The sequence below is a fragment of the Triticum aestivum genome, chromosome 2D (assembly GCF_018294505.1).
Source record: "Triticum aestivum cultivar Chinese Spring chromosome 2D, IWGSC CS RefSeq v2.1, whole genome shotgun sequence".
NCBI lineage: Eukaryota > Viridiplantae > Streptophyta > Magnoliopsida > Poales > Poaceae > Triticum > Triticum aestivum.
In genome coordinates this window covers 645,163,733-645,180,261 of record NC_057799.1, presented here as the reverse complement: position 1 = coordinate 645,180,261, position 16,529 = coordinate 645,163,733, and positions in this window count along the sequence as shown.

Genomic DNA, 16,529 nt, shown 5'->3' with positions numbered 1-16,529 from the left:
TGTGAATACATATGTATTAACGCGCGCGACTCTCTTTCTTTTTTTAGCCCTCCGGATCGAGTACGACAAAGCGTGGCAAATCCAAGGCGATGAAAACAGGAGAAACATATGCCATTGAGTTTGTCAGTGAAACCGGCAAGCCCCTACAGCACACCTCAAAGTTTATCAACCAATGCGGAGTCGTTGTTAGAGACAACGTCCCGATCACCGTCCAGGAATGGAAGGAGCCAAAGAAGGCACGTCTTGGTTTCAGTTTTGTCGACAAGAGAACGAAAAAGGATTGCTGGAGAAAGCTTATGGAACATTTCATTCTACCTCCGGAATACAACAAAGTCGATGAATTCGGTAACGAGGTTCCGGGTGGACGTCAGAGGAGGAGGCTAGTTAAAGAGTTCGCTCTTCAGAAGATGGGCAAAGCATTCCGGAACTTCAAGAAAAATTTAACCCGTGACTATGTCAACAAGGGCAAGACTCCGGATTTCAATGGACAACATGAGAAACTGAAAGATGATTGGCCAGAATTTGTGAGGCAAAAGCAATCGGAGCATTTCAAGGAAATATCGAAAAAAATAAGGATAATGCGAGTAAGAAAAAGTTCCATCATATTATGGGGCCAGGAGGATACCGCCTTTCGGAGCCTAGGTGGCAGAAGATGGAGGAGGACCTGAGGGTGCGAGGAATCCCTCTAGGTACAGAGGGATGGGACCCAAGGGCCAAAAGCTGGTGGTACGGGCATGGGGGATCGCTAGACCCGGAGACAGGGGTGTGTGTTCACCGGCAGAGACAGTTTGCTCCCACCCAAGCCCTTATTGACGCAATGACCCAAGCTCAAGAGGGCTTGATCAAGTTCAACAGAGAGAAAGACGCACTGACAATAGCCCTCGGGAATGATGAACACGGAGGACGTGTACGAGGCAAAGGCAAAGTTCCGTGGAAAGTAGGGTTTTCCTAGGACAATGACCCGTACTGTTACAGAAGCCGTAAGAGAAAGACGGACCGGGATGCAGATCTTATGACGAAGTTTGCATCGGAACTCCATGAGTTGAAGCAGACCGTGCATGAACTAGTAAAAGAAAAATCGGCTGCAGGGCCGCATGAAGATCATGAAGCGGATCGCGGAAGCCAGCAGCGGAGAAGCAGCGTGGCTTCCACGGATGCCCCGCCTGGTGCTAGTGCACCGATGATCGAGATTCGTGCACCAGAGCCTCACTACCCCGTGGATGATGTAAAGGAGATGAAAGAATGTGATCTGCATTATCCCGTGGGGAACGTTTCCACGAAGGTAGCTAGCGGCAGTGCTTTACCCTGTACACCTGGAGCACTCCACCACAACAACCCCATTGCATATGGCTATGCTCGTGTCACGGTGGAAGACATAGTCCAAGGGTTTGAGGACCTGGAGATTGACAAACCTACACCCGAAGGGGAGAGAAGACTTGGAGATGTCAAGCGCCAGTTCATTCTATGGAAAAAGAAGTACATAGTGTTTCCAGGCGAGGCGCCAAGGCTAGCAAGTCCACCCCCCTCCGATGGTGGTGGTGGTGGTGGCGGTGGTGGTGGTCGTGGTGGTTCACCTACACCTCCTTCACGCCATTCGACGCCGTCCCCCGATCCACAACCTCCGGCGGGTACGACGCCCCCCAATCCACCTCCGGCGAAGAAGCAGAAGCAGGCGGACAGCAAGGAAACCCGCTCCTGGACTATTAACCCGGACCCTTATGTACCTAAGACCACAAGGGTACCGGAGCCATCACTGAAGCCTCTCCTCCCAAGGCCTGGGGAACTTAGTGAAGCTGAAACCAAATTGGCCGCGTCTGCTGATTATGAGAAATGGAAGGCGGATATGAAGGCGAAAAAAGAGCCTGAGCCCAAGCAAGTATTCACTGAGAAGCAAAAGAAGTGGGCTAAGGATTTTTTGACGACACCGTCCCAAGCCGAGCTGAATATGCCTGACGACTATGGACATGAACTTCGTAGGCAAGCAAAAATATTGAAGGAGGAGAAAGAAGAAAGTAAAAAAAGCGGGAAACAAGTTGACCAGCTCGGGATGCAGAAGAAACAATCGATCCCCCCGCTCATAGTGAAAGCCGGTCCGGAAGAGGACCCCGAGATCATAGCAGCTGCGGCAGCTGCGGCAGCACATGGATTGACTGTACCGGGTGCCATGAAACAAGCGTCCGAGATTGGTTTGACTCTTCGTGCCTTCTTAGGCCTTGAGGATGCGCCAGTATGTGAGATAGCATTACAATATGTGCGGAATGGGCCTCTCGTCGAGCCTGCGCGGGAAAAGAGTCTACCACCACAAATGCGAAATCTGCTACGTTGGTACAAGCAATTCATAACATGGGCCGACAAAGAATATGTTTATGCGGATGTTACAGATGAGCATCACACCAAACGGTACTCTGTAGAAATTCATATGAGTGAATTGTTCCAGCTGTTCAATCTGCGTGACCTCGACAAATCTATGCTGAGTTGCTACGTTCTGTAAGTGATTTATTTCTACCTCATCTCGTTCTTCATTGCCTGCACTATATATATATATATATATTGTCCTAACTATATTGTTGCGTACGCTATTATGCAGATTGAAGATTTGGGAATGCAAAATAAGAAACATCCATGATGTTGGGTTCATTGACCCACATATCGTTAATGGACATGTGTTACAACATCACCCTGAAGACGTGGAGAAAGACCTGTACAAGTTTCTTAGAAAGCATCAACTCAAAAGTCATATTCTATTTCCTTACCATTTTGGGTGAGTGTTTCTCTCTTGTGCCCATTCTCTTTTGTTTACTCCATGCATGGTATGTCTAATCGATGAGTTATGCATGACTGTGCATGTAACGTGTCCGCAGGTTCCACTGGATTCTGCTAAATATTGAACTTCACACCTCCAGAGTTCTAATCATGGACTCTATGGATTCGGATCCAAAGCGTTGGGCCGACATGAGAAAAATGCTGCAAAAGTAATTATTTTCAATCATTTGAGCTCTATATCGATCGGTCTCTTTCGTTCATTTCCTAATATCAAGTAACTAATAACTCCCTTGTTCATTTAATTTTCTTTGCCCTGTAGGGTTTGGAGACGGTTCTCAGAAGAAATTGTCGGTGAATTCAAACATGAGCTAGATTTCAGAAGGTTAGTTAATGTGGATAAGCAGCCACCGGGGACCAATCTATGTGGATACTATGTTTATGAGAACATCCGGAGAATAACCTCTGAGCGGAAGGCATCGGATAGTGTGCGGAACGCGACGGATAACTTGCGGAGGAGGCTTAGTCCAGAAGCTCGCTTCCGACCAATTCAAGATGAATTAGCAGGATTTTTCTTCAGGGAAGTCATCAATCCTAAAGGAGAACACTATACCGAGGACGCAGACATTTATATGCATACCCGAGATTGAAACTTGTTCGAAGTTGTATATGGTCCTCCATCCTAATTGTGTATGGAAACTTGTTCGAAGTTGTATATGGTCACCCGAGATTGAATATATATTATATATTCCTCTTGAATTCTTCTTGTTTGAAATTTCATATGCATGTATATAGTATTGTAGAATATGGGTACTGAAACTTCATCAAAATTAAAACAAAACACAAAATAAAATATAAAAGAAATAAAACACTACAAATTAAAAAGAAACCAGGTTTAGGGGGGCTAAAACCCTAAACCTGCGGACGAGGCCTTTAGTCCCGGTTAGCCACGAGAACCGGGATTAAAGGTCCTCCGCCCCGACGGACCCCTGGCGGCCACGTGGACGGGCCTTTAGTCCCGGTCAGCCACGAGAACCGGGACTAAAGCCTTTAATCGCGGTTCGTAAGTGGCGCGACTAGGGGGGGGGGGTCTTTAGTCGCGCATATTTAGTCCCGGTTGCACAGCCGGGACTAAAGGCTGTTGCGAACCGGGACTAAAGGGCTTTTTTCTACCAGTGTTACGAGAGATCCAGATGGTACAAGCACTTCTAGAACCGCTGCGAAAAGCTATCCTCTATTCAGTTGATAATCAGACGACAGTTGGTGCTCTCTTTGTTATCTACTCCGTCTAATTTGGCCATATTTTCTATTGGTTTTCACATTTTGTTGTTATTAGATTTGTTGACATTTGTATTGTACATATTGTCACCTTAATTCTATGTCTTGGATTTGGACAACATTATTTTCTTTTCCATACCATGTTGTAAATCGGCTGCGTTGCAGTAAACAACACCCAATTCAAACTCAGATGATGAAATCAAACTCATCCGATGCTTACAAGATTTCATAAGCTAGGTTTGTCACCAGCTACATTTTTTTGAGTAATCATCTGCCCATTATGCATGAGCTATTTGTACAGGAATTCCAGCGCCACTTGGCGGATTCACAAGCCACGTGTGGCGCCCCACAGAGAGGGGTAGAGAACTTCTAGCAATAGTATGAGCCCCCATGTTTGAGTTACTGTTTACATATTGAATTTCATGTCGGCCGGTTCCTCGCGCAATCAATCAATCAACAATAGGCCCCAGATTTGGTTGGGCTCTGGGCCAGCTATGGGTTGAGGTTGGCAAGATTTGATATCTCTTCTTTCTCCTTCCCGCGCGTGGAGGATTCTCAACCTATGCAAAAGCCTTCGCATGACTTGAGGAGGGACGTCAGGGTAGTTCCGTCTGTCTGTGCAAAGTCAAAGTTGTCCAGGTTAGACGTGGCATGCTGCGGCATCCAACCAAAACATGGCCTAATATTTTTGTAGCATAAAGTTGTCTGTAGGGAAAAAATGGCATGCCCATAAAAACATTACTGAAAAAATGTCTACAGGTTCAGAAAGTAAGTATAAAATTACCAATATGTATCAACTTTTAAGGCATTTTAAGATAGACAGTCACTTGAAAGGAAAACATATTGGATTGCATGACACAGTTGATACATTCAAATCAATCTAACCAAACTAGAAAGGACCCTTGGATGTTGCCGAACCTAGAAAGGACACATAGATTGACTTGCTCCACTACTTAGCATTTTAGTCTTGTTCTTCATAACCAAACTTATAAATTGGTACAGAATGCTATAAAAGCAAAAGTGAAATATGTTGACTAAAATGTGTGTTTAATCATAACTATCTTCTACTGAAAATACACAGCATGCAAAAAAAAATCAGAATCCTCACTTAGCCAGTGCCGCCCTTCATTCCATTTCTTGCAGATTTCTTCTTCATTACATGATCCGCTAGGCTTTTTCACGGGATAATTTTCTTCCAATATAGTCAAAGATTGCTTGACATCATGTTCTTGCCTCTCACAGGAGAAATCCAGTTCGTTGTAAATCTTGCCTTCAACATTAGTACTAGCTCCTTTTCGAACTTTGGAGCCAGTGTGTAAATCAATGTTGTTGGGTTTCCGTTTTCCCGAAGAATGATCTTCGCATAATCTGATCGCCACAGCTATCTTCAAATCTTCTTTAGCCTTCGTAACCAAGATGCCCAATTTGCCCAATTGTAAAAACTTATCTGAATTGACACTAATAACATCATTGTAGACAGACAAGACATCAACCTTAGCAAAGATTGTATCATATCCAGATGCATGGTCCATTATCTTTTGATGCACGCCACATGGAAAAATCTAAAAGAAAGACACTTTAGTCCACTACTAAATGACAACTTCCAGCATACGCATACTCAATACACATCTAAAGATATTATGATTCACCTTATCAGGGTGGCAAACTTTATATGATGCTCCAGGGTAACAGATCACCTTCAGAGCTGTTGCAAAGTGGATTGAAATCCAGTTCTTAGCCTCAATGCAAGATTTAACCAGAAAATCCTTTAGAAGAAGCCGGAAGAACTTTAAATGTTCCTTTTCACGTGATTCATTTTCATGCAAGCTATGAGCTTCCTTAACAATAGAGTCATTAACCTGGGTAAAAAGGAGCATTTGCTTCATCACGAAAGCAACATGAAGGTAAAGAATTGTAGGAGATGTTATGCATGCTGATGAATAGAACAAATTGGGGCTCTCGGTGTCAATTTACAGTACGATATGTCTATATATGAAAAACATCAACCATTGGTGATAGAGGGCTATAAGTACACAATCAGTTAAAGAAATCTAGCATTTCATAACAAGAGTAGATTTATTCATGCTTGATATAGATGCTCAAAAGAGAAGAAAAGAAAGTACTAACATTGACCAGGAAGAACATCACATGTGAGAAATAAGGAAGGACAAGCGTAAGCTCACCATCTCAGGCTTAAAATCAATGTAATGTTGCCTTAAGAATAATGTTAAATCTTCATCGGGATTTGATAGTTTTCTAGGCAATAAAGGATACATGAGATTCTCCAGACTGCAAATAATCACCTCACAATCCGGAACATGAACATGTAGACTTGTTATTCTCTGAAAAAGCAAATAGTGATCAATATTGTTCGTCAAGACATAAGCTACAAGAAAGATTAGCAAGTATGCTAACCTGGTTCATTTCAATTATTCTTTTATATTCAACATTCCCAAGAAGCTGGATGAAGGCACCGTCTCATTTTTTATGAATTCCTCCATGAACATGTAGAGTCTGGAGGAATTCATATCAAGCAGCTTGATTCGACATTCCCCCATGAACATGTAGATTCTGGAGGAATTCATATCAAGCAGCTTGATTCGACTTCTTATCAGTTAAATTACAAAATAACAACTAGCAATTCATGGGTTACCATTTATGTTGCACCCGTTCGTCGCAACAAAAATTTGACAATAAACACTGGTGAAACATTGCAGCGAACTTTGGAAAGTCTAGAGTTGGCAACAGAAGGCGTAAGGAAATATGGCAAAAAGTAATAAGAGAGTATATGTGAGCGGTACTAACAAGCGGTGGTAAGCATTCCCAGAAGTTCTGTAGAATAAAAAAGAGAAATCGATTAGATGATCTTGAATTTCTCATTGATAAATGCCAAAAACTAAGGAGCATCAGCAACGAAAACGAGTACCTCCACCCGATCATCGAGGTAGTCCCCATCAAAAGAGAAATTTGCGATGCCAGTAGGTGCTTCGTATAGCAGCATAGCCATGTCTCCTGCAGAGAAACCAATTAACCAAGCAAACTTAAGCAAATGGGTGCTGGCCCAGGCCCGACGCGGAGTACACGCGGCGGCGAGTACAATGACAAAAGGCAAAGCTGGCTTCTCCTATCGATCAAGCTAAGCTATTCTGCTCTCGATTCATTGGACGTGAACTAGCTAGTTGTATCTACTAGTAGTGCTTCTAGCCGGAATTGACCTAATCGTTCTACTGGTGACTAGCAGCGATACAGCACGCAACACAATTGGATATCCATACTGATTCGCGACACAACTTTACAGGGGGGGTATAGCAAGGTACATATATATAGCAGCTAACCAACAGGAGCTAGCCTACCCCGGTGCCCAACTAGTCCTAAACGGACACATACACACACGTAATTCAGAGTACACGTATGGAATACTTACTTCAATCGTGTTTCACACCAACAATGGGATTACACCTTCGATCTGTTCCGTGCGAAGAAAGAAACCGAAGACGCCCCGCCTAGTTTTAGCAATTGATTTCCTGGAGCGGAAAGTTGTCAGGCTTTTTAATCTTGATTATGTATCTGCATATTTGTTTTGAGTCCTACTTGGAACTTAGATGTCTAGGGAGTAACGAGTCCGGCGAAGCTTCAACAAAGATGTGTGGAGAAGGCGAGATGCCAGACCGCCGTGAGAAGCGGCAAGACGTGATGAAGCTGGAGCGTGACCGGCTGCACGATGAGGAGGAGCTGGGTGATCCGGCAAGGTAGTTAGCTGCGTGTGTTGGCTGGGTCATGTGTTAGTGACTAGGATTTGTGCATGCACTAGTTAGTTAGTTAGTGGCTGCATGCATGAGTTGCATGGCCAGGTTGCGTGGGCGTTGAGAAAGGATGGCGTGCATGTAGCCAGTAGGTTAGTGCGTGGAGGCCGAGTCTTGTGCATCGTGGAGAGATTCCAGGGATGCATGGTCTTATCTTGTACTGCCTACTTAAGTTAAGAAAATGAATGAGAAGAAAAGGCCGTGAGGGCTGAAGGAAAAACCATGTAGTGCATGTGTGTCTCACCGGGAGTGAAAGCAAAGCTGTGTTCTCCACGGTAAGGTGTGTGTGTGTTGAGTCTTCCCCTGGTGTGTGTTCTTGTGTGAGACAAAAGTGAGAAGAGAGAGTTGTGTGAGGCAGCTCGAGGTAGATGAAGAAGCAGCGCCACGAGAGGCGGCACCAACAAAAGTGTCTCGCCGCATGAACGAGCCTCTCTAGGGTTTCCTTTCTAAGTTTCTAACCCTCACGCCTCACGGCTCCAGATTTCTATTATAGGGAGAGAGAAAGAGAGAGATCTGGCGTTGGAGGGGTCGCCGGTGCCGGCGTCCAAGTTGCTGGGTATCGATCGGATTGTTTGTGGGAAAGCCTTTGGAGGAACAGGGAAAGTCCAAGGTGCTGCTATACAGACCACGTTGTGTTTGGACATGGGCTGGCCCGGCCGACCGGCCTGTTCCACGCGCTACTGTGTGCGTGCTGGGCAGGGTGTATGCGGCGAGCGGCTGCCGCGGTTGTGGTGACGAAGTGTTGAGACAAAAGCCCTGCTGCAGCAATGATCGAGGTTGCTACGATGACGGCATAGTGAAGGAAAAGATGCAGCAAACTACTGTAAGAAGGGTTACCACTACACAGGTACACACGCGACCTCGTAAGCCACCGCCAGGACACTTTAAAATTCATGTGGACGGCGGAGTCCTAGGAACCATGGGAGGTTCGGCGGCAGCAATATGCAGAGATGAACATGGGAACTATATGGGTAGCTCAGCACTTGTCGTGCAAGGAATTACAGATCCACCAACTCTAGAAGCAATGGCGTGTCGAGAGGCTTTGGCGCTAGCAGAAGACCTGGGAATCCAAAGTTTTGTGGTGGCCTCCGACTGTCAACAAGTGGTCTCGGACATCAACGCTGGAGCAAGAGGAACTTATGGAGCAATTATCAGAGAGATAAACATTAGATCATTGCCTTTTCTTTGTAATTTTATTTTTGAGAGTCGTGCAGTCAATGTAGAAGCACACCGTCTAGCCAAGTTTTCTTTTTCGAGAGGACCGGGGCGCCATGTTTGGCTTGGTGCACCCCATGACCTCAGATGTATCCCACACCATGTGGACTTTCATGAATAAACTTGGCTTTCACCCCTCAAAAAAAAAGCAATGATCGAGGTTGCTACGATGACGGTGGGACGCTACCGCAAGAGAATGGGCGGGGATGTTGTGATGATGACGACTACGAAACGGTGGCCATGTTGCGACGGTCGCAACCGCGCAATGATAATGTAAGGGAGCGGACAGAGCTGCTATTCCGACCACCATCAACATTCAACAACAGCGTGTGAACTGGCTGAGGTGATGATGAGATAACATGGTGCGACCGTGGCCTGGCTTGCTTCCACGGCGTGGCGATGTTGCGATGACGACGGTGACCGGGCCGCTTCAGCGATGTTGTGAACCTCGAGGACTGCAAAAATGCTGCAAGGTGTGTTGTGGCAGCTGCCTGGTTGCTTTTCGACAACACAGTGATGGTGTGCTTCAATGATGTTGTGAAGCTCGATAGTTGATGGATCTAATGGTGCGAGCGAGCCGACATTGTTGCAAGGCTAGCGCGACCCGTCGATGCAGAACCGGTGAGACCGTGCACGCGATCGTCGACCACCGTTGCTGCCAAGGGCGGGAAGTCGATGCTGGACCGGCGCCGTCGATTTCACCTTTTTGCAGCCGTTTCATTTGTGTTGCAAACCTCTGGCCGATGCTCCGAGGGTCACTTGCCAACGAGAGTGACGAGGCTGACTAGCGGCCGGCAAAGTGTTGCGAGGACCGCTCACCGGGTGGATCACCAAGCGGGAGATTCAATGCTCGAAGTCACTACCGTGGTGTTGCGAGTCTGTGCGCTGATGGGAGCATCGGTGCTGCGAGATTGCTCGTCGGCGGGAGTATCAATGCTAGAATGGGAGCAATATATTACGAATCATTCATCGGTGGTCCATGCTTCCAACCGTGCCGCCATGCTGGGGGTGTCAGCTGTGAGTCGGCGAGCTGACGGGAGAAGGGGTTGTGTTTGTGCTACGATGGTGGTCGTGAGGCGAGCAGGACTAAAGCAGCAATGCAACGTGCACGGAGTTGCAAAGTGGACGGATAGCACAAGCACAATCGAGCGACCACGTGTTTGTAATCAGACGATGATGGACATGAATAAAAACCCAATTGGTACAGTCGGATGGCGTCTGGAGCCCACCTTATATTATTGTGTCAAGTTTGTTTTGTTTATTTGATTATTTGTGAAGTCGAAATCTTTTATCAACATCATGGTGGAGATATTGTGATTCGACAGCCTACACTTTTAGGGGATCATCCCCAGCACAAGTAAATTCGTCGCTCAAGGCTTCACATCTTTTTGGGTGGGCAAATCAAGTGGCTTTCATAAACCTTCATTGATAACTGTGCGGGTGAAAGCATGGCAAGATCGTTGCTCTGGTCTAAGGCACTCTCTTTACCGAAGTTTTGGGAGTATTTCGTCTTGGAGAGATTGATACCATATAGAAGATGTTTCTAAAAGATCCCATAGTAATTCTTAGTTATATGAGTTATTGTATGTTTTGGATCTTAGACCCAAAACAGTGTACTTGTAATAGTTCTGAGTATGAATAAATTACAGGTATTTCTCAAGAAAAAGTTTGTTGTGAAGAACCTCTTAGTCTCCTTCTCCTTAGGGTTTTGGTGACTCTTCTCTTTCCCAGGGCCGCTGCAATTCTCGATCGGGCTGATTAAGGGGTTATCCTCATATCGCTTACTGGCCTTGGTAAGGTGTTGTTTGAGGATAGACCACCGGTGCATAGGGCCGATAACTCTGGGTGACTGTGGTGAGTCGAACGACATTGTGTGGCAGGCTGAAGCAATGACATTTGATATAGACATGCTCTACACCGCAAACATTATACCTCGCTTATTGTGAGCTAGTGAGCACTTGCTCTCGTGGGGGCTGACTTGGGCTGATTTAGTAATGCGGGGCACCACATTATTTTTTTCGTTTGCTCTTCTCAGCTTGGTTTCCTCCCCAGTTTTACAGGTCTGGTATTCGTGTAATTGGTTAGTTTTATGTCCATTTCAATTTTTCTTCTATTTTCCCTTATTTTATTTCCGTTCTACCCCTCTTTTCCTTTTTGCCTATTTATTCTTTTTTTATCTAAGAACCAATTTTGACATACAAAAACATGTTCTAAAAATACAGGAACATTTTAACAAAGATATACATATAATGTTTTCTAAAATATGAATATTTTTTAAAAGAGCATGAACACTTTAAGATCTATTTTAAATAGGTGGACTTTTGAGCTACATAAAACAATTAATGCTAAAAACTTAGATTACATAAACATGTTTTACATAAAATATTAAAAAAATACGTGAACATTTTCGTATTATACAATTAACTAACTAATTCATATGTGCAAATATTAATTATAACAAGTGACTATATTTATTACTTTTTGGATTTATTTTGGTCGGCAATATGCCATTGCACATCGGCCATTCATCGTGTATTACAAACGGAGTATACAGCTCTTTTTTACCTTCTGAAAAAACATGTTAATGGGTGACGACAAAAGCCTGCCAGCTAGTTGTTCTCCGCAGCGTGCGAGCGGATTTCCAGGAGGGTAATTAACTTCCATTTATTTGCTTGGAAAAATCATCAAGAATTTTCAAAATGTTCTTGAATCCAAATAATGTGAGAGATTTCAAGAAGCAATGTTCTCAAACTTGAAAATTGCTTGTGAATTCAAAAAATGTTCCTGTATTTTAAAAAATGTTCACAAATTCAAAAATTATTTATGAGTTTCAAAACATTGTCACGAATTTTATAAAATATTTGTGATTCCAAAAAATGTTCACGGTTTTGAAAATATTCATGACTGTAAAAGGGTTCACGGATTAAAAAAGTGTTCCTGACTTCACACATATTCATGATTTCATAAACTGTTCATGAATTTGGAAAAAAGTTCACGGTTTAAATAAATGTTTCAATTTAAAAATATGTTCGCAAATTCAAAAACTTTCCGTGAGTTCAAAAATTGTTCATTATTTTAAAAAATCATGAAATTGATAAATGTTTGCAAAAATAAAGAAGGAAATAAAAAGTAGAAAAGGAAACAGGAAAATTAAAATTAAAATAAAAAACGAAATAAAAAAGAAATAAAACAATGAACAAAAAACAAAGAAATGATCTGGAAACGTTCTAGAACCTTCTCTAAGCCGGAAGAGGGACCTGCGTTATATGCGATGGCCCAAATTCACGTAGCAAGGTCTGGCTTATTGCAAGACAAAGCGCTCCTTCACCTGACAACTGTCCTAAATGGACGAGCCCATAAGCACTATCATAGACATGGAAGAGCATGTAGGCACCTATTTTTTTGTAAATGTTCTAAATGCATGTAAAAGGACTTAATTTAATTAAAAAAGTAAAAATATGCATCTTAAGTTAGAAGCTTTTATAGCAATGCAATGAAAGTGTTAGTGTAACAGTAAAATATCTTAATACCATTCAATCAAATGTTCGTCACATTTAAAAATGTTTACGCATTTTGAAAAAGTATATGACATTCTACAATAATGTTGCACAATGTAAAAAAATCATAATTCGAAAACAAATGTTTCATCTCACTAAAAACTGTATGTGACATTTAAAAAAATTATACAATGTAATAAATTTTTGTGTAGATTAAAAAAATTCATGCCATTAGAAATGTTAAATGTATATTTGGAAAATGTTTAGTATGTATTCAAAAAAATGTTCCGTAACAAGTATTTGAAAAAATGTACACCATATTTTTGAAAATTGTTCAACGTGTATCAAAAAATGTTATATGTGTATAAAAAAGTATATTGTATACTGAAAGAGTAGACATGGGCTGAAAAACGTGTAAAACAAATTTTGAAAGAAAACCAGTAAAGTGAAAATAATGAAACTATGAAATCAGACACAGAGATTCAAAGGAAAAGGAAAAAAAGAGAGAAAACGTGGGGAAAATGCTAGAGAAACACAGAATGCCAAAAAAAAAGCAAGAAAAACTGATAAAAACAACACAAAAACACGCAGAAAGAAAAAGCAAGCCAAGAAAACCACCCCCGATTGAGCTCAAAGCAAGACGGCCCATAACGCGAGAGAAATAGCTCCCATGGGTAGGCGATGTCTTTATCGCCCTCTCGTGGCTTGACTAAGCTAATCATTGTAGCCAATGCCAAGTCCGTCACGAACTTTTTCTACAAACATAGTCATTTTTTTACACTGCATGAACATTTTTCAAATGCGCGATGAACCTTTGTTAAAATCTACGAAAAAATCACTTTCAGGATTTCAGGACTACAATTAATGGCCGTCGATTTGGTTGGGGTTTGGGCTTGCGATACGCTAGGCCGAAATTACAAAGTTTAATGTCATTGTTTTTCTTTTTGATTGGCATGCACTAGAAGGCGCCACGTTGTTCGTGTTGTTGGGATATTATAATTTTCCTTTGTTATTTGGGTTGGTGCGTGAGGAAGTTGGTGTCCGTTTTTCCTTTTTATAATATGGTGTTTTGATGATCCTTCTTGGTAGTGTGATTCTGTGTATGCCAATAAACTCGTATTTATGTGTAAATTTTCTTGTACTAGTGGACGCATGTATTATAGTGATACTGCAGTGTCATATAATGGCATTTCTTTTTCTAGGTGATGAGTGGATGCACGGGACTGATGCGTTTTCTAGGCTGGTTGCTGCCGGTTAATTAGAGAAATCATTGACCAGTTAAATCATGTATCAAATCCAAAATTAAATACGAGAGCTCCTTAAGAAACCATTGACCAAATCAAAATCATGAACCAACTCCAAAATTGAACACTTTAATTAAATTAAATGAGAGGGCTTTAACATTGGAAGTGCATAGTGTATTAGCTGATACAATTTCTTAAACAAATGATATATTTTATTAACACGGCATGAAGCATCAAGAGAATACAAACACAAAGAGCACACACCCGACCTCTGCCTATCTAGGATGCAGCCAACTCCAACACATGCACATAAAAACATCGACAAATAGCAAAGTCATATATACAAGACCACATCTGTGCCCAAGCAAGTATAAAAGAAAAAGGACCATGAAGAGATCGACAAACTACCATAACAATCATGTCCCCATCAACCTTCTCTTAACACCACAAGGACAACGGCGTTCTTCAACAGCAAGGCCTTCACGAAGGAAATGACGCTCAAGCGCCTTCGTTAGTGGATCCAATCATCAAATGTCAGATTCTAGGGTTTCACCTACTACTCCCTCCGTTCCTAAATATAAGTCTTTGTGAAGATTCCATTAGGGTGACTACATACGAAACAAAATGAATGAATCTACACTTAAAATGCATCTATATACATCCGTATGTGATTCATAGTAGAATCTCTACAAAGACTTACATTTCGGAACGGAGGGAGTAGATGATACGTATGACATGTCAGTCTCTCCCTCTCTTGCTCTCTTGTGTTTTGATCAAGTTAGTCTTGTTGTAGCCAAAGCCAAGTCGGGCACTTCATCACTTTGTATTCCCGTCGAAGCAAATAAAACTACTACTCCACTATAGTCTGTTGCGCCTTGGGACCTGGAACGACATTGCGTCGATGGTTTGCAACTGTCACGATTGGCTCACTGATACACGCGTAGTATGTGTAAACATAGTCCAGGAGTATGTTTGTTTTGTGCTAACCTACGTGATTTGTGCCCCTAAGCCGGAGCATACACCACTTGTTAATTGGTCTGTGTGATCTGGGAACGATCATGGACCAGTCAGACATGCACCATTGACTGGTAGCGCACATGCTTGATTCTCCGATTCAGCCGGGTTGATACTCCATGTGATTTACCTTGATAATGATGATAATGATGATGATGATGGGATAATATTCCGGCCGGCCGGCTTAGGAACAGAGGAGGCTTAGCTTTACGTCACGTCAATTTGCGTGCATGATTGCATCAACCGATCGCTTCCATCTCATCTGACCAGTGATAATTCCGGACGGGGAGGAATATCCAAGACTTGATGGATGGATGGATGGATGGACGCAGGTATATCTCAATCCATTCATGGGCAGATTTTTACGGAGTTATTTTATTCTCTTATGTAAACTTAACTCGACAAAGTTCGAGACGATCACAGACCAAACTATACATTATATATATATATATATATATATATATATATATATATATATATATATATATATATATATATATATATATATATATATATATATATATATATAGCATCCTCAAATTACATGGAGTATGTTCCGAGCAAGCATTATGGCTCGTACGTAGACGTAGGTGCACCCAAAGCGTTATACATATAGCATCGTCAAATTACATGGAGTACGTACAGAGGCAGATTTTTGGTCTATGGGGACATCCAAGCCCTATATGAAGGAAAAATTAGTAATTCAACAAAAAAGTCAAAATAAAACTTGACCTTTTATTGTACCCGTGAGAAAAAATCCACAAAAAGAAAATCTCCCTTTGACTTCTTTTAAGAAAAAAGACAATTTTTTGGTCAAAATAGTGGGAATAGTGACCTATAATAGCAAATAAATTTTGTCTTTTCCCTGTGAAGTCAACTTTGATTTTTTTTTCATGGAAATTTATATACTAGTGCAAAAGTAAGTCAAGTTTTTTGTCAAAATAGTTCTTACCTATTTTGATTTTTTATTAAAATATTAAAAAACAATTCTCATATAGGGTGCATATACAACCAGAAACCAAAGTATATTTTCCGAGTAGATACGTACTATGTTCTTGTGGTACTGGCAGTGTACATCCATGCATGCATGCATCCGTCTCCATCGCAAGGCGACATGCACGTTTACTATAATTAGTGGTAGCCACTGCAATCCAATATGTTTGCACGTACGATGGCCGCCCGGAGACATGGAGCCGGCGTGCCATTTGAATTATTTCCTTGCGTACTAGCACGAGTAGTTAGTTTCTTCTAGTCCTGCATTTGTCAAAGAAAAATAAAAGGTTTCTTTTGGTCCTGCGACACATGTGTGATTGTTGAGCCAACGCTGCTGCTGCTGCTTCTGTTGACCCGGAATGCTCCACGTTGACTGGCAGACTAGTCGGCTGGCTGGCTGATCATATGCATCTGCATTTGCACCCGGAAAAGACACGACTATGTCTGTACGCACACGGAGTCGGAGACACGCAGCACAAGGAGCCAACACCGTGAGTCCCCGAGAGAATCGAATGCATACTGCCGTCGCGTCCCGTCCCGTCTGGTGCATGCGAATCACCGCCAGTCCTCCATGCGATGCGATTCTTCCTTTCTTTCGACTGTGTGTGTTCAGCAGTGTGGAACGTACGCTCCACTTGGCCTACAACTACTAGTAGCAGGCTAGCAGCAGCTAGTCTATCAAGCTCAAGTAGCACTACGAGGTTATCTCTAAACTAAGCATGCAT